Source organism: Erpetoichthys calabaricus, chromosome 1 (genome assembly GCF_900747795.2).
Source record: "Erpetoichthys calabaricus chromosome 1, fErpCal1.3, whole genome shotgun sequence".
NCBI classification, from domain to species: domain Eukaryota; kingdom Metazoa; phylum Chordata; class Cladistia; order Polypteriformes; family Polypteridae; genus Erpetoichthys; species Erpetoichthys calabaricus.
The window spans coordinates 230,004,202-230,025,938 of record NC_041394.2 but is presented as its reverse complement, the minus strand read 5'-3'; the positions used below and the strand labels follow the sequence as shown (position 1 = coordinate 230,025,938).

At 38.0% G+C, this 21,737-nt stretch overlaps 2 protein-coding genes across 3 annotated transcripts in view; both read left to right on the top strand.

Moving 5' to 3' along the window:
* Nucleotides 1–21,737, top strand: part of LOC127528083 (uncharacterized) — a 532,584-nt gene that overhangs the window by 462,857 nt on the left and 47,990 nt on the right. The window lies entirely within an intron of this gene.
* Nucleotides 1–21,737, top strand: part of LOC114659714 (proton myo-inositol cotransporter) — a 503,513-nt gene that overhangs the window by 480,860 nt on the left and 916 nt on the right. The window lies entirely within an intron of this gene.

Sequence of the window (21,737 nt, the reverse complement as noted above, 5' to 3'; positions counted from 1 at the left end):
ACATTACCGACGGTGACGGGTTTAAGGGCTCCCGGAAACGAAATGGGAGCATGCAGTGAACCCGCATCATCACAGACTTTACCTCAAAACTGTAATCTCCTCTCCACCCAGTTCCTCCTCACTTCCTTCATGCCAGAACTCAGCTCCTGCAATGTTACTTTTCTTGGTTGTTTATGGTTAGTTTTTGTATAAATTATGGATTTTTCAAATGTTCATTTTTTTCCCTGTGCTTAAAATTCATTAAAAAAAAGTATTTACAGCGAGCGGTTCAGAAGGCTATAGCGTGATCTCTTGCAATGTTAGTTTTCTCTGTTCAAGGTTTTCTCAGTGTTTTTACATTTAGTTTACTATTACACAGTGCATTCTATGGTATAATTAACTATTTTTGTGCTTAAAAATCTTTAAAAAAATATATATTTACATACAGTTCGTATGGTCCAGAACGGATTAATTGTATTTACATACAATCCTATGGGGGAAATTACTTCGGGTTACGACCACAGTTTTGGAACGAATTACAGTCATAACATATATATATATATATATATATATAAATCCTAAGCCTAAAAGTGCAATGGTTTTGTGCACCAATTTTATGTCACGTTTTTTGTTTTTGCACACTTTAAATCGGGCTCATTTTATAACCTACATATATATGTTTGGTATCATTCTTTTCAGAATTTATCGAAATTTAATATGATGTTCTGCGGTGGGCTGGCACCCTGCCCAGGGATTTGTTCCTGCTTTGCGCCCTGTGTTGGCTGGGATTGGCTCCAACAGACCCCCGTGACCCTGTGTTAGGATATAGCAGGTTTGATAATGGATGGATGGATATATATATATATATATATATATATATATATATATATATATATATATATATATATATATATATATATACACAGTACTGTGCAAAAGTTTTAGGCAGGTGTGAAAAAATGCTGTAAACAAAGAATGCTTTCAGAAATATAAATAATGATTGTTTATTGTTATCAATTTACAAAATGCAAAGTGAGCGAACAAAAGAAAAATCTAAATCAAATCAATATTTGGTGTTACTACCTTTTGCCTTCAAACCAGCATCAATTCTTATAGGTACACTTGCACAAAGTCAGGGATTTTGTAGGATTCTAGTCAGGTGTCTGATCAACCAATTCTACCAAACAGGTGCTAATGATCATCAATGTCACACGTAGGTTGAAACACAGTCATTAACTGAAATAGAAACAGCTGTGTAGGAGGCTTAAAACTGGGTGAGGAACAGCCAAACTCTGCTACCAAGGTGAGGTTGTGGAAGACAGTTTCATGTCATAGCAAGATTGAGCACAGCAACAAGACACAAGGTAGTTATACTGCACCAGCAAGGTCTCTCCCAGACAAAGATTTCAAAGCAGACTGGGGTTTCAAGATGTACTGTTCAAGCTCTTTTGAAGAAGCACAAAAAAACGGGCAACGTTGAGGATCGTAGACGCAGTGGTCGGCCAAGGAAACTTAGTGCAGCAGATGAAAGACACATCAAGCTTATTACCCTTTGAAATTGGAAGATGTCCAGCAGTGCCATCAGCTCAGAACTGGCAGAAACCAGTGGGACCCAGGTACACCCATCTACTGTCAGGAGAAGTCTGGCCAGAAGTGGTCTTCATGGAAGAGTTGCACCCAAAAAGCCATACCTCCAACGTGGAAATCAAGGCCAAGCGACTCAAGTATGCACGAAAACATAGAAACTGGGGGGGGGGGGGAGAAAAATGGCAGCAGGTGCTCTGGACTGATGAGTCAAAATTTGAAATATTTGGCTGAAGCAGAAGGCAGTTTGTTTGTTGAAGGGCTGGAGAGCGGTACAATAATGAGTGTCTGCAGGCAACAGTGAAGCATGGTGGAGGTTCCTTGAACATTTGAGGCTGGATTTCTGCAATTGGAGTTGGAGATTTGGTCAGGATTAATGGTATTCTCAATGCTTAGAAATACAGGCAGATACTTATCCATCATGCAATACCATCAGGGAGGCGTATGATTGGCCCCAAATTTATTCTGCAGCAGGACAATGACCCCAAACATACAGCCAAAGTCATTAAGAACTATATTCAGCGTAAAGAAGAACAAGAAGTCCTGGAAGTGATGGTATGGCCCCCACAGAGAGCTGATCTCAACATCATCGAGTGTGTCTAGGATTACATGAAGAGACAGAAGGATGTGAGGAAGCCTACATCCACAGAAGATCTGTGGTTAGTTCTCCAAGATGTTTGGAACAACCTACCAGCCGAGTTCCTTCAAAAACTGTGTGCCAGTGTACCTAGAAGAATTGATGCTGTTTTGAAGGCAAAGGTTGGTCACACCAAATATTGATTTGATTTAGATTTCTCTTTTGTTCATTCACTGCATTTTGTTGATTGATGAAAATAAATGATTAACATTTCCATTTTTGAAAGCATTCTTTGTTTACAGCATTTTTTCACACCTGCCTAAAACTTTTGTACAGTACTTTCCACTGTATCCCAGAACAGATTCAGACATACTGTGGAATTTCCTTTTGACATTAATAAGAAACAGTACTGTATATTACTATTATTACCACTTCAGGCGCACACAATAAAGATCTATCTATCTATCTATCTAACTCTGTGTGCTGTACAAATCTATCATAGAGCATTCTCAAGCATGCATCTACAGTTTTTACACACTGAGTCTTCAGTTAACCTAACACAAAAATTAGAATGCCTAGGGAAAACCTTAAGTAGACACTGGGAAAACATTCAACCTTCAGACAGTATGTAAGGGACTAGTTTGCCAGCAACTGCACCACCATGCTGCCTTGTTTTTATTCAAAAGTTCTGTATACTGCATTTGTAAATGCATTCAGTGCACCTAGTATTTTATAATGAATTACAGTCTTTAAAAATAAACTGACTGGCAACCTGCCTAAAACTTTTGCACAGTACTACGAAAAAAGTTGTAATGCCAGGCCACCTTAAATTCCCTCGCACCTCCTCATCAATGTCTTTGTTTTACAAATGTATCAATCAGCACAAGCAGTAAGCAGCGTACTATCCCATCCCCCACTGATGCAGCTGAAGTTGGACCCAAAGTTCTTCCAGTTCAGGTCTGTTTATCTGGGTGTGAGGTGTCTGGAATTGTATAGGATGTAAATAATATATTGTTATTTGGAATGCATACTGGGACTCCGCCAGGGCTGCCCTTTGTCACCGATTCTGTTCATAACTTTTATGGACAGAATTTCTAGGCGCAGCCAGGGTGTTGAGGGGGTCCGGTTTGGTGGGCTCAGGATTGGGTCACTGCTTTTTGCAGATGATGTTGTCCTGTTTGCTTCATCAGGCCGTGATCTTCAGCTCTCTCTGGATCGGTTCGCAGCCGAGTGTGAAGCGGCTGGGATGAGAATCAGCACCTCCAAATCCGAGACCATGGTCCTCAGCCGGAAAAGGGTGGAGTGCCCTCTCAGGGTTGGTAGCGAGATCCTGCCCCAAGTGGAGGAGTTCAAGTATCTCGGGGTCTTGTTCACGAGTGAGGGAAGAATGGAGCGTGAGATCGACAGGCGGATCGGTGCGGCATCCGCAGTAATGCGGGCATTGCATCGGTCTGTCGTGGTGAAAAAGGAGCTGAGCCGCAAGGCGAAGCTCTCAATTTACCAGTCGATCTATGTTCCTACCCTCACCTATGGTCATGAGCTATGGGTAGTGACCGAAAGAACGAGATCGCGAATACAAGCGGCTGAAATGAGTTTCCTCCACAGGGTGTCTGGGCTTTCCCTTAAAGAGAGGGTGAGAAGCTCAGTCATCCGGGAGGGGCTCAGAGTAGAGCCGCTGCTCCTCCGCATCGAGAGGAGTCAGATGAAGTGGCTCGGGCATCTGATCAGGATGCCTCCTGGACGCCTCCCTGGTGAGGTGTTCCGGGCACGTCCAACCGGGAGGAGGCCCCGGGGAAGACCCAGGACACGCTGGAGGGACTATGTCTCTCGACTGGCCTGGGAATGCCTTGGGATTCTCCCGGAAGAGCTAGAAGAAGTGGCCGGGGAGAGGGAAGTCTGGGCATCTCTGCTCAAGCTGCTGCCCCCGCGACCCGACCTCGGATAAGCGGGAGACAATGGATGGATGGATGGATGGACATTTCATGTGTGTTCTGTGTCAACAACAGTCTGGGTAAATGTAGGATGACAGGAAATGTGAGGCAAGAAATATTGGCACACATAACTAAAACTGAAGCTTTTTTCATGTTATAGTACTAATGACAAAATGATGACGTGAAGTGTACAATGTGTAAAGACTGAAGTCCAAATATCAAATAAACACAAAAGGTATAACAAAATAAGTGCTATTTTATTGAAGAATATAACCAAAGAAAATGAAAACATTCAATTTAAATGTTGCTGTCAATGATTAAAAGCACAATCCCAAATATCAATTTGACGCAAAGTCGAAATGTCTGCTTGGCTTGTGAAGAGGTAAGAAGTGCTGCTCGTAATTAAGAGGTTGCAGGTTCAAGCCCAGGTTCTCCCCATTTTGAGTAGTGACTTATTATATAATAAAAACATGCATACGATTTGATTCTGTAACACCCAGTGTACATTTTTGCTACCTGTAAAATATATCACTGAAGAGATATAAGCAGACACACAAACGACGGTGAATCATGTCTTCTTGGTATCAATTTTTTGTTTTTCAGTTTCATTCTTGAATAAAAGCAGACTTGTTTTGTTATACCTTTGTGAAAGTGTTTATTTTTATATTCCAATAACCACTTTAATGACATCAAATCTGTCTCTGAATCTCTTGCGCATGCACACACACACACCCATGCATGAAAACATCATTATTTGAAAACACTATGTCATTTGAACATGAGTTGTCATTTGAACATGTTTTTTTTCCCCCCAATCTCCACATTATGGTGCATGGTACTGAGAATGAAGACAAACTTCTTCTTGTTGGGCGGATACACCGTCGGCATGATATTGCCAGATCTAAACAATTGCATGGAGAATTGTTTGCATACTGAAGTGGCTTTAGCTGCAGATGGAAGTACCTGTCCCACTTTATTTATGGTGCCAAGCAGACTTGTGTTGTGGTTCAGCAGTCTATTAACCAGTGAAAGAAACTTAAAGAAGTTGTCTGTTGTTACAGTTCTGCCTTTGTCCAGAAACGGCTCCATAAGCTTTATGACCTCAGTCTCAGAAAGTCTTTCTCCCGTGGGACAACTGGGATGTTTTCCTAAATAAGGGGAGGCATTGCACATGTACTTTGTCTCCAAATCTGTCGCAATCCAAAACTTCATGCCAAATTTGTCAGGCTTGGTTGAGATGTATTGCAAGAAAGGGCAATGGACCTTGGTTGTAAACAGTTGCTTATCAACAGTAATATGTTGCCCTGGGTTGTAACTCAAAACACAGTTCTCAATAAAACGTTGCCAGATGTCCGAGATTGCAGCAAATCTGTTGTTTTTCACACATTCTGCATGGGTGTCTTTGGTGTCAAAGCGCAAATGCCAAATGATAGTCTGATATCGGTGATTGCCGGTACAACAAATAGTTCTGACCAGGCATAAACCACAGCACTAACTATGGTCATCACTATTCTTGTGAAAAGTATGGACATAAACGCCATTAACTCAGAAAGGGAAAGGCAAGTTCACTCTACCATATGTACGTGACTGAGAGAATAAGACTGAATAAAAAATAAAAAACACTAACTTTTACAAGTAGCAAAAATTTACACCGGATGTTACAGACTCAAATCAATGTATGTTTTTATTTTTACTGTATAATAATAGCAGCTCACTACTCAAAATGGGGAGAACCCGAGCTCGAACTCGCAACCTCTTGATTATGAGGCAGCAGTTCTTAGTGTTTATTTGATATTTGGACTTCTGTCTTCACACTTTATACACTTCTTGTCAGCATTTTGTCATTAATACTATAACATGAAAAAAGTTTCTGTTTTAGTTATGTGTTCAACATTTCTTGCATTGCATTTCTTATCCTACATTTACTGAGATTTTTGTAGACATGGAAGACACATGAAATGAAACTTCCAAATAATGATATATTATTTACCCTATACAATTCCAGACACCTAACTCCCAGATAAAGTGACTTCAGCTGCCTTGGTGGGGGATGAGTGAGCAGGCTGCCTGCTGCCAATGCTGATTAACACATTTGCAAAATAAAGATTTTGATAAAGAGGTGCTATGGAATTTAAGGTGGCCTGGCATTACGACATTTTTAGTAGGATTTGGAGATTCTAGTGTTAATGAAGAAAATACATCCTTTAAAAAAAGACCAGATTTAACTCTGCAGTTTTTTTGATCCAACTGATTCTTGCTTTTAATTGTACTCTTATCTTAGATTAAACATGCTGTTACATTCTGGTGCCCAAAAAGTATTTCTCCTTATAAATTATATAGTAATTTTATACATATCTGTGCTTTGTAAACATACATACATAACGTACTATACTGTTCAACTTTCATTAACATGTGAACTTGTGTCTGCTTTTTATTAAATGTCACTACATAAATACACAAGTAAAATCTAAAAACATAACGCAAACTTCTCATTCCAACTTGATTCAGTACATCAATAATGATTAGATGGAACCTACTACAGCAACCATTGAAGACAAGGTCGAAACCAGCAGTGGACAAGACACCAGTCCATCACCGGCCTCACTCGCATAGAACCATTTTGAATTGGCAATCAAGGTAATACAAATTTATTTGGAATTATGAGAGGTAAAATAGAATACAATGACAAACACTCAGCCAGACATGAATGAAAAAAGAGCCTTCACTGTAGTTCACAGTACTTCAACACAATATGATAAATGAATCTACTTTCTGGACACGTCAGACTTTAAAAATGCTAAGAAAATAATGATACTTTTGGGAATGCAAAGCAAAACTTTACAAATAGAATCCAAACTGCAAAATAAATGTAAAAATACTTAATAGCAAAACAACAGTGCATATCAAGGAACAGAAAAGACTAATTACATTCTTGCAATTGTATTTTAATGTGCACTGATTGCACATGTCCCTGTATTAAACCTGAGTTCCGAATATTTAAATATGGATGTAAAATGGGCGATTTTTATCAGATAAATTTATTATTACTCACCTTGTTGCATCGCCTTATTTCTGGTCATATTAGCTTTTATTATTTCCAGTCAGGGTATTGTCAGCATTCACAGCATACATGCTAATACTAGGTTTAACTGGTTGTTTTTGAAATATATCTAAAGTAGTAGTGCTTTTGGCCATACCAGTGTCTTTTGAATTGTTCTCCAATTGCTTATTAACATATTCTGTTTTGAAAGAGTCATCATTTATACGAAGATATTCTTTTTCTAGATTTTCTTCCAAAGTAGATGTAATAGTGCAACTTAATGCATCTAAAATACCATTCTCTTGGACAGCCTGCTCTCTGGTGGCTGTTGTTGGTTTCTCAGAATTCCCTTTTAAATTCCCCATATGAGAAGGAAGAAAAATATTAAGTGTGTCATTTCTGAAATTACATTGTGTTGCTTTGTCTGATTTGCCTTGCACCTCAAAACAGCTTTCTGTTTGTGTTGAGACATCCCTAATTAAAAAACTGGTTAAGTCAGTGCCATCTACAACATTTTCATAATTCAGTGACTTGAAGGTAATATTCGATGGAAAACAGTGATGATGAATTTCTTCCTTTTTTTCTTCAGAATTCAGAATATGTCTATTACTTGCATCACGACATTCTTGTTTGTTCATATTTGTTTTTGTATATGTCAAACATTTAAAAAAAAATACACACATGAAAAGAAATTTCTAATGTATACAGTTTCTCATTTACCTAAAAAAACTTAATACCATGTATGTTTCATCCCATAGTCATAATTCTACCTTACTTATCAACTATTTTAAGTTATTATTAAAAATACAAGTTATAGAAAACATTGAAACATGCCAAAAGTACAGTAATACAGGTACCATACTAGAGATGTTTTGAGGCTGCTTAAAAATAGTTTAGGAGCTTGCAAGTAAATTATTATGATTGTGGACATGTAAGTTAATTTATATAAATATATAAAACATTTCTCTGCCATTTTAATATTTTCAATATTAATATGTATAAAACTTAAAATAGATTTTTTATGCATATATATATAAATATATATATATATATATATATATATATATATATATATATATATATATATATATATATATATATAATTTTTAGTAGTTTTTAATTTTTTTAAATATTTAAATAGAACAAATAAAACAAATATAAGGAAGGTACTGCTATTTTATGTCATGGCTCAACATGGAGTGGCAGATTCAGTAGTAGTGTGGATGTTTTCATTGCCTACTGGACAGGTAATAACCTTTTAATTGCCCTGGACTTGTCTATTATTCTTTGTGATGGCGACTGTTCTTAAGAGCACTATATAAAATAATGATTAGGGAGAGATTAGTACTGTGCATCAGTAGTTATTTCTTTTTTGAAGTTACATAAACCTGTGTTTAATTACTGTTGACTCAATGTCTAGGGTATTTTGAACATTTTTGTTATGTGTGCCTTCTCCATCTTAAAAATATGAATATTAAATTAATAGGCAGGTGTAATTTGGTCCAGAATGTGTGCATTAGTATGCCTATTAAGGAGCTTGCAGCTCTCCTGTTTAAGTTTCTGTCTTGTACCTACTGCAGGTAAGACAGGCTCTTACTCCCTACAGTCCTGTGATGCAAACAGAAACAGCACTGTTTTATGGTTGTATTCCTGCAAATAGTTCAGAAGCCTGCAATGTTGGATCAAATACCAAAAACATTTATAAGCCAGTATTTTCCAGTAACTGTTGTGCCTCTGTCCAGCCCAGAGGCGCATACACACACACAAACGAACATTCTTGCAGCTGTAGCTTATTAAGAAGTTCTGAGTGATAAATTTTATACACTATTGAATAAATATATTTAAGGCATCTATGTAATTCCTATGTAAAATCTATGTTACATTATCTATGTAAAATGTAACTTTGTGATTAGTAGCATAATGTTTTGTTGTTTTGGTAAACAAAGTATAATAAGAAATAATGCTATACTTGAAGTCAAACATCTGTTCCTGTGATCTACAGAAAATGCTAGTGTGAAGTTCATGACAGAATCAAAACAGAATAATAAGATTCGCCTGCCTTTCATTATAACTATTTGGGGAAAAAAAGAGCAGTCAGAGGACTACAAATCATTCTCTTTTGACTAGAAAGTTAAAAAAAAAAAATAGACAACTCTGCAATCGGCTGACACCCCGTTCAAGGATTGTTCCAACCTTGTGCCTAATGTTTGCTGGAATAGGCTCCAAATTCCCCAACAGTCCTGCTCAGGATAAGTGGGTTTGTAAACGGATGAACAAAACAGTTAATCTGAGTATTACACATTCTGAAGCTTCTATGAATTTAAGAAGTTAAAGGTGATTGAACACACAATATAAGAAATTTACTAGTCTTTATTTCAGGAGAAACTTGAGCATTTATAAACTCATTGTACATTGTAAACTTACCATAAATAAATTGCCTTTCTAAAAATTGTCTAACACTGTCCTTTATCAAAAAAAAAAAATTATATAATATAATTAACCAGTGAGACTGAAAGATTGTTTAAAAGTATTACAGTAATCTGAAAATCAAGTGTTCCTAATAATAAATGTAATAAAATTCAGTAATAAGTAAACATTGTCTATCTTAACATCTTATCTCTTCTCAACAATATTGGATTGTTTTTTTCCTTTTCTTGCCTAGGCCCTCCCCTTAGATTAGTTTAATCAGACTAAGCCTTCTGGGCACAGATAACTTCTAACAACAAATGTTTAGGGGTTATGGAGCTAACCAGCTCAAACAACATGGCTGAAGTACCTGGTGATGTACAATTGAGAAGAATGGCTTTTCTTAATTTGAGTGGTAAATTATTATTGAACTTTTGTGCAAATTATGGACTACCCACATCAAACAGTGGTATGATTTGCTTACAAGTGTGCCTGGTACTAGAATATCCTTGGCCAATAATGAAAGACAAATTTCATACTTTTGTCATCTAATGTAATGCTTCATGTTTTAGACTAAACAGTCAGGTAAGGACTTGTTAGCAACATTAGGACTGTTGCCTAGCCAGACCAAAGTGGTGGTTAGAACACCTAGCCAATGACTGTACTAAATTGAATTCCCCCTCTCACACCCGACCACTCCTTTTCCACTTTCCCCACAAGAGCTTCTGCAATATTTTCATTAACATACACTGCTAAAAGAAATTAAGGGAACACTTAATTATCACAGTCTAACACCAAGTCAATTAAGCTTAAGGAATATCAATCTGTCCAGTTAGGAAGCACAAGAGATTCCAAATCAACTTCACTTGCTTTGGTGCAAATGAAAGTGACAACAGGTACACTGGAGAGGCAACAGTAAGAGAACCCCAAACAAGAGAATGATATTGCAGGTGGTGGCCATAGACAATTGCCCTCTCTTTATTCTTCCTGACTGATTCTTCTCTAGTTCTGCATTTTACTAGTGTACTTGTCACTACTGGAAGTGTGAGGCAGTACCTGCAGCCAGTTCAAATTGAGCACATAGTTCACCTCCTCCAGGATGGCACATCCATATGTGCCATCCCAAGAAGGTTTGCTGTGTCTTCCAGCAAACTCAAAGGCATGGAGGAAATACCAGTAGATGGGCCATTGCACAAGAAGAGCTGGACAGGGCCAAAGAAGGGCATCAATCCAGCAGCAGGTCCAGTATGTACACCTTTGTGCAAGGAGGCACAGGAGGAGCACTGCCAAAGCCCAACAAAATAACCTCCAGCTGGCTACTGGTGTGCATGTTCCTAACCAAACTGTCAGAAACAGACTCCGTGAGGGTGGCATGAGGGCCTGACATCCTCTCTTGGGACCTGTGCTCACAGTCTATGATCGTGCAGCTCCATTGACATTCGCCATAGAATACCACAATTGGCACCCCTGCCATTGGCTTCAAACATGAGAGCAGGTTCACACTGAGCACATATGACAGACATGAAAGAATCTGGACACTCCTTGATTAAAGTTATGCAGCCTGCAACAACATCCAGCATAACCATTTTGGCGTTGGGTCATTGATGACTTCGGGAGGCATTTACTTGGAGGGTGGGTCAGACCTCCACATGCTACCCTGACTCCCATTAGGTACCAGATTGAAATCCTCAGAGCCACTGCCAGACCTTACACTGGTGCAGGACAATGCCAAGCCTCACATGGCCAGAGTGTAGGTGGTTCCTGGATGATGAAGGAATTGATGCCATTGACCATCCTGCATTTTCCCTAGACCTGAATACAATTGAGAACCTCTGGGATTTTATGTATTGGTGCATTAAACGCCGCAAAGTAACCCCACAGACTGTCCAGGAGCTCACTCCTCCAGGATAACATCTGCCACCTCATTAGGAGCATGCCCAGATGTTGCCGGGAGTGCAGAGAGGCATGTGGGGGCCATACATAACACTTAGTTAAAATATGAGTTGAAACACACACAAGTTACATCAGCTTTTGATTCCAACTTTTGACTTTTGGTGAGATGTTGAATCCAGCCATCAGTTGGCTGGTGATATTGGTTTCCATTGACTGTTATTACAACATTTTGTTCTGAATAAATTACACTTCCACTTCAATATTTCTTTTACTGAGATCCGACCTGTGATTTAAGTGTTCCATTAATTTTTGAGCAATATAATCTGAGTAAGTCTCATTTAAGAGTTTAACAGTACCCTTCAAGAAGAGCGATTCTCTTAGCTTTTGTCTGTATTGGTTCCATTTTGGTTCTGGGTTGTTTTTTTGCCTGGATGACTGTTCTTTTTGGATTCTTAAGTCTGTCATTTCCAGGTTTCCATTTACTGCCATCTTTTTTGACCTCTGGACACAATTGATTCTTTTCTGTTTGTAACAGCATGTTTCAGGAAGTGTAGGTGGGATGTACATAGAACTTTCTCAGAAAATATGGGACAATTTTAACCTTTACTTTGGGTGGAACTGCTGCAGAGTGTGCTGTGTCAGAATCTAAAGACACTGGCGGTGTTTCAGTGTCTGAGGCCATGAAACAGTGCACAGTGGCAAGGTTGTAAGTGTTGATGGGATTAAACAGAAAGATGGAACACACATTTTTCAGTATTTCATGGCATGGGGACAATATCTTGAAATTGACAGAGGTGATCATCACTGTTTTTAAAAAATGTTAAATGCGGTTATTTGTCCCAAGGACTCACACTCCCTGTGAAAGTTTATGCTGGAGTATATGAACAGAGACTTCAGCCAATAGTGTAACCTTAGATACCTGAGAGACAACATGGATTCCAGCTAAGATGAAAAAACTCTTTGGCTGTACAGAGTTTGTTTGTATTGTATTTAAATTGCCTCATGTAGTTTTTAAATAAACATAACTGAATGTTCTGTAATTGATTCATCAAAGCAATACTGTATCTACATGTTTACAGATTAATGCTGCGGTTCTCATTCAGATGGCTGGGGAGTGGGCCTTTAAAAATAACCTCGGCCGACCCAAAGGCTCCATATCATTCTAGGCTGCATTTCAGTTCCACCGCTTTGTCTCACTGTACTCTTGCAGAGTATCTCAGCTTAAGGCCTTGCTCATCTGACCCTGTTCTTCTCATGCTCCCAACCTGTACCAATTTTCTGGAATCTGAGGTTACAGCTCTGTTTGTCTCCCCACTATTTTGAGCTAATCCACACAGGATGGAGACTGCCTGGAAATGACACACCATGCCAAGACTAACAAATTTCTGCAAAAGCGTTTGTCATAGCAGGTGAATGCTGTCTTCATCATCCCCTCATAAGCAGTCTGCAAAGCATCACTCTCTCTCTGTGTGTGCCAAAATTATAATATTTTTAGTTCTGGTATGCTTGTTTGCTGCATCATAATTTTTAGAACATTTTTTAATAGGCAGACTAGTTCAGAATATACATTAAGGAAGGACAAATGTTAACAATTATTAATAATAAAATTCACATATGTAACATTTAATTTTAGTGTTTAGCTGTTAGAGTCACTAATGTTCAGTAACTTTCATCCTTCCTTAAAGAGTAAGTTTTGTCTTTTTAAGTCAGTTATTTTTTCACACCGATGGTATATATTATTTTGCTACATAAAATTCCAAAGTTAAGTGTGTTTTATAAATTTTAAAAACACCTTGTCTGTTCTTACAGCTTACAATGGGGCTGAAGGGTACCAGGGTTCATAGGCGAATGAAAAAGCCTTACAACTTGCCATATACATGTTTGAGTTATCCTTGTGATAATGAAAATAAAACTAGAAATAATTATTTTATTACAGATTCTTGGAACCACATTTTTCTGAGATAAGAATACATTTCCTGTTAACTTGTCAAATCACAGATGCCGTTTTATGTGGAGTTTAGAATAAAATGAGGAAATTGATCAGCATGAAACTAAAAACGTCTAAACCTGTTTAAAGCAATTTTATCTTTCAAGAAAATTATGCCTTTGGATGAGAAATAAAATATTAAGGTCCTATCTGTGGTCATAAAAGATCCCTGGGCATCCTTTGTAAACAGCAGGGTGTAGTCCGATGTCTGGCCAAATTGCCATCCTTGGCCAAGTCATTCTGCTCCCCCTAATCATCTCCTGTTTCTAATTGTCTCTCTCATCACTTCACCACCTAATAGCTAATGTGTGGTGAGATGGTTGCCATCGCATCATTCAGAAGGATGCCACACATTAGTGGTGGGTAAAGTGGCTCTCCACTCACAATGTAAAGTGCTTTGAGTAGTGAGAGAAGAGAAGCGCTTTATAAATGTAAAGAAGTATTAATCATTATCATTATTATTGTTGGGTGAAAGGTTGCCACAGACAGTTAGCAAGATGAGTTGCAGAGCCAACTTTCTTTTAAAATGTCTGAATCCCACAAATAGTTTATTAAGTTTTTTTATTACTTTCCAAAGGGAACTGTTTTTTTTTAATATTTGGACCCTGGTACCCTTCAGGCATTGTAAGCTGCAAGAACAGACACGGTAACTTTAAAATTTATCCAAAAAAAAATGCTCCACTTTAGAGCACAATTATATGTGGCAAATTAATATATACATTGATTGTAAATACATACATTCCAAGTTTAGCTACAAAAATAAATACAGGAACAGAATGAACCCAGAAGCTGATCAGCGCAGCCATGAAGTAGGTTCAAACATTACATTTGTCAATAGTCTGCTACAGTTGAGCATTTGCTTTCAGTCTGCTATTTTTCATAATTATGCTGTGGGACTGCTATTAGTAGAAACAAAGGTCCAAGTTAATACCCATCTTAGTAGCACTGGCATTTATATTAATGGGGGAGCCCTGACCAGGTGAAACAAAATTTCGGGGGACATTGGCTTTAAAAAGTTTGGGAACCCCTAAATCTGATTTGCAGAGATAGGAATTTACTGAAAAAATAAGAACAATGGTATAAATATCAGAAATGAAAATTCTAAGCAAATTTACTTAACTCTCTGTAACAAGGTGAGGAGCTCAGTAATCCAAAATAACATGGTAATGCCGGAGCTAGTAAAAAAAAAAATCCCCTGGCATGGCCTTGGACACACTGCTAAGACTGTATTTCTTAGTGGGCTTTACAGTATCAACTGGTATGTGAGGAGGACAGGAAATGAAAATTAGAGCATTAGTACAGTGAAGATCACCACTTGGGAACTAGTCATTTATTTTCCATACAACCACTTTTAATACATATGTTATACCCTGACCATCAGCATTTCTCTTCTAAAATACAAAAATGTAATTCATTTAATACCACTTTTGCAAATCAATTTCTCAGTTTCATCTCTGAAAGTAATGTACTATATAAAACTATGTTCCTAAACACCAATTGTGTCTTTTAAATAAAGCAGACAGAGGTATCTCAATCACATGGTTAACTGTTTAGCTTATTCAGTTTTAGATTACTACTTTTGTTTTGCAATAGTTTTCATCCTTTGATTTTTCACCACCTGAGTTTTCAAATCTATTTATTTTACATGCTCTAAAATTATCAAATGAATTTTTATTTATGTAATTAATTATTGTATGAACCTCATATATTTGCAATGTGCTTTAGTCTGCTCCAAAATTGCTTTTTTGTGGTGTAGACCACTGGGCTGGTTGGTAGCTTGAATGTTGGCCTTAACCTAAGAGGAGGAAGAGCAGGACAATACAGGAACAAAAAGCACATTAAAACAATAAAGCAGTGGCTCTCAAACTCAATTCTGGGGACTTCATATTGCAGAGACTGCAGAATTTTGTTCCAGTCAGTTTCGTTATTTTACCACTAACTGATCTCATTTAATTAGATGGTCTATTTTACTCTTATTCTGCATTCTGAAACATAGCACCGTGATTTTGATATACTTAAGACATTTAGAAATACATGTATATCTGCTTTAGCTTTAAATACTTAACTCTCCTTTGCTGTTTTCCTATTAATTTGCCTTTGCTGTTTTCCTATTAATTTGCCACTGTTCTTAGTTTGCATCCTTAACTGCATTCTAATGATGAAAGTTAACAATGAGCACAGCAGATGTTTTACAAATGACTCTTAATGCTGAAAGGCTGAAACTGCTTCAGTGTCATACCCATTAATGTGCTGGCTAGTAAACAATGGATTACATAACCAGAATACCTGGAAAAGCAGAATGAAAATCATTATGATGATGAAAAACTTAAATGGCAATAAATAAACCAATGAATTCTCCCTATGAAACAAATAAATACATGATATATTCTAATAAATTTAACCAAAACTTAGTATGACCTAAACGTAGAAACTAGGAAATAACAGCTTTCTGAACTGGGCTAGGAGTCCAATTAAAAACAATCACCTGTACCCACATGGGGTCCCCATTACTGACTTTGAGAACAGTAAAGATTAACAGTATTACAAGAGGCAATAAATGATAAAAAAAAAAGTGATTGAGGAATAATCAGCTTGCATTGCAGATGACAATCATTGCAGATGACAATATGTGAACAGTAAGCAGATAAGGCTCTTAGAAGAAATACCAGCATATTCTCAGAATCTATATGCGTGGCTTTTTGCAGATCAGAGTCAAACATGTCCATACTTACTTAAGATATGTGTTGATGCCAGACTTAAAGGCCATGATGCACATTTTTTTATTTTATATTATTACTGGCACCAAGTGGACAGCTATCATAGACATTTAACAACTGTTTAATTCAGCTCTCATCCGAATTGACAAGACTCTGCCCACTTACTAGGTCAGCTTTACAGGAATAAAAGAAGAACTGTTTATATGGTATAATACTTCATAGTATATAATGTATCTCAGACTGCACAAACTGAGACCTTGTTAGAGCAAGTCTACTAAAATACATAATATAAATAAGCTTGGTAGATGACTAAGAACAGTTTGTAACTATGTATTCCAGTCTTTCCTTATTCTATCAAACTAAAGTACCTCTAAATGTAAGATTTAACATAAAATAAAATAAAAATATTTTCTTCATTTAAGTAAAAGAAGAACTGTTTATATGGTATAATACTTCATAGTATATAATGTATCTCAGACTGCACAAACTGAGACCTTGTTAGAGCAAGTCTACTAAAATACATAATATAAATAAGCTTGGTAGATGACTAAGAACAGTTTGTAACTATGTATTCCAGTCTTTCCTTATTCTATCAAACTAAAGTACCTCTAAATGTAAGATTTAACATAAAATAAAATAAAAATATTTTCTTCATTTAAGTAAATTAGCAAAAAAGCATGCAGTACTATAGCTCTAAAAATTCTTCATGACAACTGGCACTTTACAGATACTGTACTGTAAATACACATTAAGTAAACATGTCTTTGCAGTTTGAATTTTTGCTGTATTTTATCAATAATTAGTATATATTAACTTTTTTAAAAGACTGTTAAAGTCAAGTATGATGACCCATTCTGGAACAACAGGTCAGTCAGGATACTACATGCCCTGGTGTGCCAGATATGCAACGAACGAGATGAACTAAAATACAGGACACTTGCATGGGCAAATAACATGAAAGCATCTTCGTTTCATGAATTGTACTAGTAATTAATCACCTTAAAACATTTGTGTAAATAAAGCGGAAGCCCAGGAAATGGCAGTGATGCCTCGGCCCTAATGATTATTTTATAACCTGCAAAAAGGTGGATGCCATTGGACTAGGAATTACCAAATTAGTTTACAGCTTTGGAAGGGAAGGAGTTTCTGAGGTACTTAAACAATCTAAGTCTTTGAGAAAAGTCATCCATCATACCCATAGCCAGCAAATCAAATGTATGTAATATCACATTTCTGAAGACCAACATACAATTTTAAAAAAAATATGGCTTATATGAAGGACCAAGTAAGAAGAAAGCAATGACAAAAAAGACATCAGAAGAAGGCAAAGGCATGACAGAATATCAGACCAAGAGACGTGCAACCGTTTCATCTGATTGTCAGCAAAAGCATCTTATGAATAACATTGTTTGCTAGATCAAAAGACGCCCCAGGACAAACTTCCAATCCTTGACATTTTTCATAAGCTTTTTTCTAAAGACTGCTGTATATACAGTATATCCAGTCTTTGCTATCAATATTTCTTTTATACTTTCTTTTGGAATTATTATTTTTAAATAAATACCATGTTGCTTTTAAATTTCTATAGTTTGTCTTTATATTTATATTGATTGAAGTAATAAAGTAAATATTAATAGCACCTGGAGCAATGGTAGTAAGCTGCCATACACTCCAATCTGTGAGGCTTACCAGGATGAGGAGGGCAGCTCCATCCAATAGAAGGGACAGTACGGTAAAAGTAAGACATCACCGGTTGATAAATGGCCTATAGCCAAGGATGTTGAGCCTTTGTATGTTTAAATATATTCTTGAAGACCAAAATAATATTTAGGTCTAAGGTATATCTAAGACATTGTATGTCGTTTGTGCCAATGATAAGTAAGTCTCTTGAAGTGCTGGGGAGTGATGGGCAGTGCATGCATCATTCATTTGGCACGTGGATTCATGTGGATAGGGTCTGTTTATATGTGTATATCAATGCATGTGTGCGCTAAGGTGTGACAATAGACTATTCTGTTAATGAACTTGGGTAGTTTTAGGGTAATAACATGATAATATACTACAGTACAGAACAGTAGCACAGCTGTACAAGGCCCTGCTGGTAATTGAAGCAGAGAACACCTCAAAACTTAATACGATATTTAGAAAAGTAAGATAGGTGGTGTAAATCCTCATGTCTGACAGGTACCACTGAAGAAGTATGTTGCAATATGCATGGCCTTCTGTTACATATTATCATGTCCAGGATTCCTAGGGTTTGCCTAGCCCACATTATGATGTCCAGGATTTCTAGGGTTTGCCGGTTAGCAGGTGTTCAGGAATGAAGGGACACTTGGCACCAGTGACGCAAGTTTTAGGAGGCTAGCCAAAGACATTCAACAGAGCATTGATGATCTCAAAAGTGATGGCCAAGATGCTCCTGTAAGATTGCGCTCGGTTTTCTTTTGAGCATCTTTAAGTTGGTCAGATGGTGAACAGCAATACTTTAATTAGTGGGTTGAAGTCAGACAGAGCTGGTGGAGATTAAGAAGTACTACAAAAGAAATACATCAACAGTCTGGACAAAAGGTTTGAATTGTCCTTATTCAATGCAAAATTTTAAGGTTCAGATAATGAGCTATTTTACTTTTATAAATCACATTTTTTATTATGAGACATACTTACATGGATATAGGATGTTGCCTTCTCCTTAGAGCCACAAAACGTACTGCTTAAAAATGGATCATTATATGCTGTAAAAGAATTAAAATTACTATGAAATGATTTCTGAAAAGAAAACTATCCTGAACAATGTGCATTTAAATTATTTTTTATCAACATATTATCCAAATTCATAGGCCAAAATGTTGCATTATCAATGACCTAAACAAAGCATATGACATCTTGTAGTTTACTTACAGTGCATCCGGAAAGTATGCACAGCGCATCACTTTTTCCACATTTTGTTATGTTACAGCCTTATTCCAAAATGGATTAAATTCATTTTTTTCCACAGAATTCTACACACAACACCCCGTAATGACAACGTGAAAAAAGTTCACTTGAGGTTTTTGCAAATTTATTAAAAATAAAAAAACTGAGAAATCCCATGTACATATGTATTCACAGCCTTTGCTCAATACTTTGTCGATGCACCTTTGGCAGCAATTACAGCCTCAAGTCTTTTTGAATATGATGCCACAAGCTTGGCACACCAATCCTTGGCCAGTTTCGCCCATTCCTCTTTGCAGCACCTCTCAAGCTCAATCGGGTTGGATGGGAAGCGTCGGTGCACAGCCATTTTAAGATCTCTCCAGAGATGTTCAATCGGATTCAAGTCTGGGCTCTGGCTGGGCCACTCAAGGACATTCACAGAGTTGTCCTGAAGCCACTCCTTTGATATCTTGGCTGTGTGCTTAGGGTCATTGTCCTGCTGAAAGATGAACCGTCACCCCAGTCTGAGGTCAAGAGCGCTGTAGAGCAGGTTTTCATCCAGGATGTCTCTGTACATTGCTGCAGTCATCTTTCCTTTTATCCTGACTAGTCTCCCAGTCCCTGCCGCTGAAAAACATCCCCACAGCATGATGCTGCCACCACCATGCTTCACTGTAGGGATGGTATTGGCCTGGTGATGAGCGGTGCCTGGTTTCCACCAAATGTGACGCCTGGCATTCACACCAAAGAGTTCAATCTTTGTCTCATCAGACAGAGAATTTTCTTTCTCATGGTCTGAGAGTCCTTCAGGTGCCTTTTGGCAAACTCCAGGCGGGCTGCCATGTGCCTTTTACTAAGGAGTGGTTTCTGTCTGGCCACTCTACCATATAGGCATGATTGGTGGATTGCTGCAGAGATGGTTGTCCTTCTTGAAGGTTCTCCTCTCTCTGCAGAGGACCTCTGGAGCTCTGACAGAGTGACCATCGGGTTCTTGGTCACCTCCCTGACTAAGGCCCTTCTCCCCCGATCGCTCAGTTTAGATGGCCAACCAGCTCTAGGAAGAGTCCTGGTGGTTTTGAAATTCTTCAACTTACGGTTGATGGAGGCCACTGTGCTCATTGGGACCTTCAAAGCAGCAGAAATTTTTCTGTAACCTTCCCTACATTTGCGCCTCGAGACAATCCTGTCTCGGAGGTCTACAGACAGTTCCTTAGACTTCATGCTTGGTTTGTGCTCTGACATGAACTGTCAACTGTGGGACCTTATATAGACAGGTGTGTGCCTTTCCAAATCATCTCCAATCAACTGAATTTACCACAGGTGGACTCCAATTAAGCTGCAGAAACATCTCAAGGATGATCAGGGGAAACAGGATGCACCTGAGCTCAATTTTGAGCTTCATGGCAAAGGCTGTGAATACTTATGTACATGTGCTTTCTCAATTTTTTATTTTTAATAAATTTGCAAGACTCTCAAGTAAACGTTTTTCACATTGTCATTATGGAGTGTTGTGTGTAGAATTCTGAGGAAAAAAATGAATTTAATCCATTTTGGAATAAGGCTGTAAAATAAAAAAATGTGGAAAAAGTGATGCACTATGAATACTTTCCGGATGCACTGTATATACTGTATATAATCTCAAGACAGGTCACAACTAGATAATGCGTGTTGTAGCAGTAGAGGCTGTTATCGACCTCTTAAACCCTCAGGTACCACGCCAAACACCAGGTAAAAGTCCAAGACTTATTTATTTTATAATAATTACGTGCACAAAGCACCCTCCACTCCACACTACACATACAATAAATCAATAATCACTACAAATACCAATCCTCTCCCAGACACTTCGCCACCCTTCCTCCCAGCACAGCTCAGTGTCTGGGCTTTCTCACAGTCCTTTTATACCCCCTGACCCGGAAGTGGTTCCTGTCCAACAATCCACAAGTCCTCATTACTTCCGGGTCAGAGTCAAAGTCCTTTTCTTCAATCTGGAAGTACGTCATTTCTCCTGTTCATGTGACCAGGACGTACTTCCAGGTTATAGGGCACAGTCTGACAGCCTCCCTACAGCGACTCCTGGTGGCCCCCATGGTATCCAGCAGGGCTGTGCATACAAACTACAAGGTCCATGAGGCCCTGCTGGAATTCGGGGAACTTCCATGCTGTTGGGAGAGCTCCACCTGGCGGCCTGGAGGGGTGGGCCGGAATATTTAGCCAGCCATCCATCACAGTGTCTATTTGGCTTACCAGAAGGTTCATGTTTTTATACTTGATTCAAATTACATGTATAGTTGATAATGGGAAACACATTACTAGCATTTTATTGTACATTCTGTATATGAGAAAGTATGTGTGAGGTGGTTTGGAGGGTCTAGGTTGCAAATGGAGACGCTGTGTTCCCATGTGGTCATGTCTCTCCCTGGGTCTTTACATAGTTGTAATGTATTACAATTTTTCAACACCCCTAAAGGGTTCACATGCTGAGGCTATTTTACTGTGTCTTTTATTTGTGGGAAAGAGACATGGGAACAAATAGAATACTGGTAGGGAGGAGTGGTATAGCAAATCAAGTCTGCGATTGTGCACGATTTTAAATAAAGAAGCGCTCAAACTTCACAGGGGTGTTGGGGTACGTGGCAGTGCAACTTCGCAGTGCTGATGGGGCAATCGACCGATTTATTTTGTTTATTTCTGTACAGATAAGCACAGT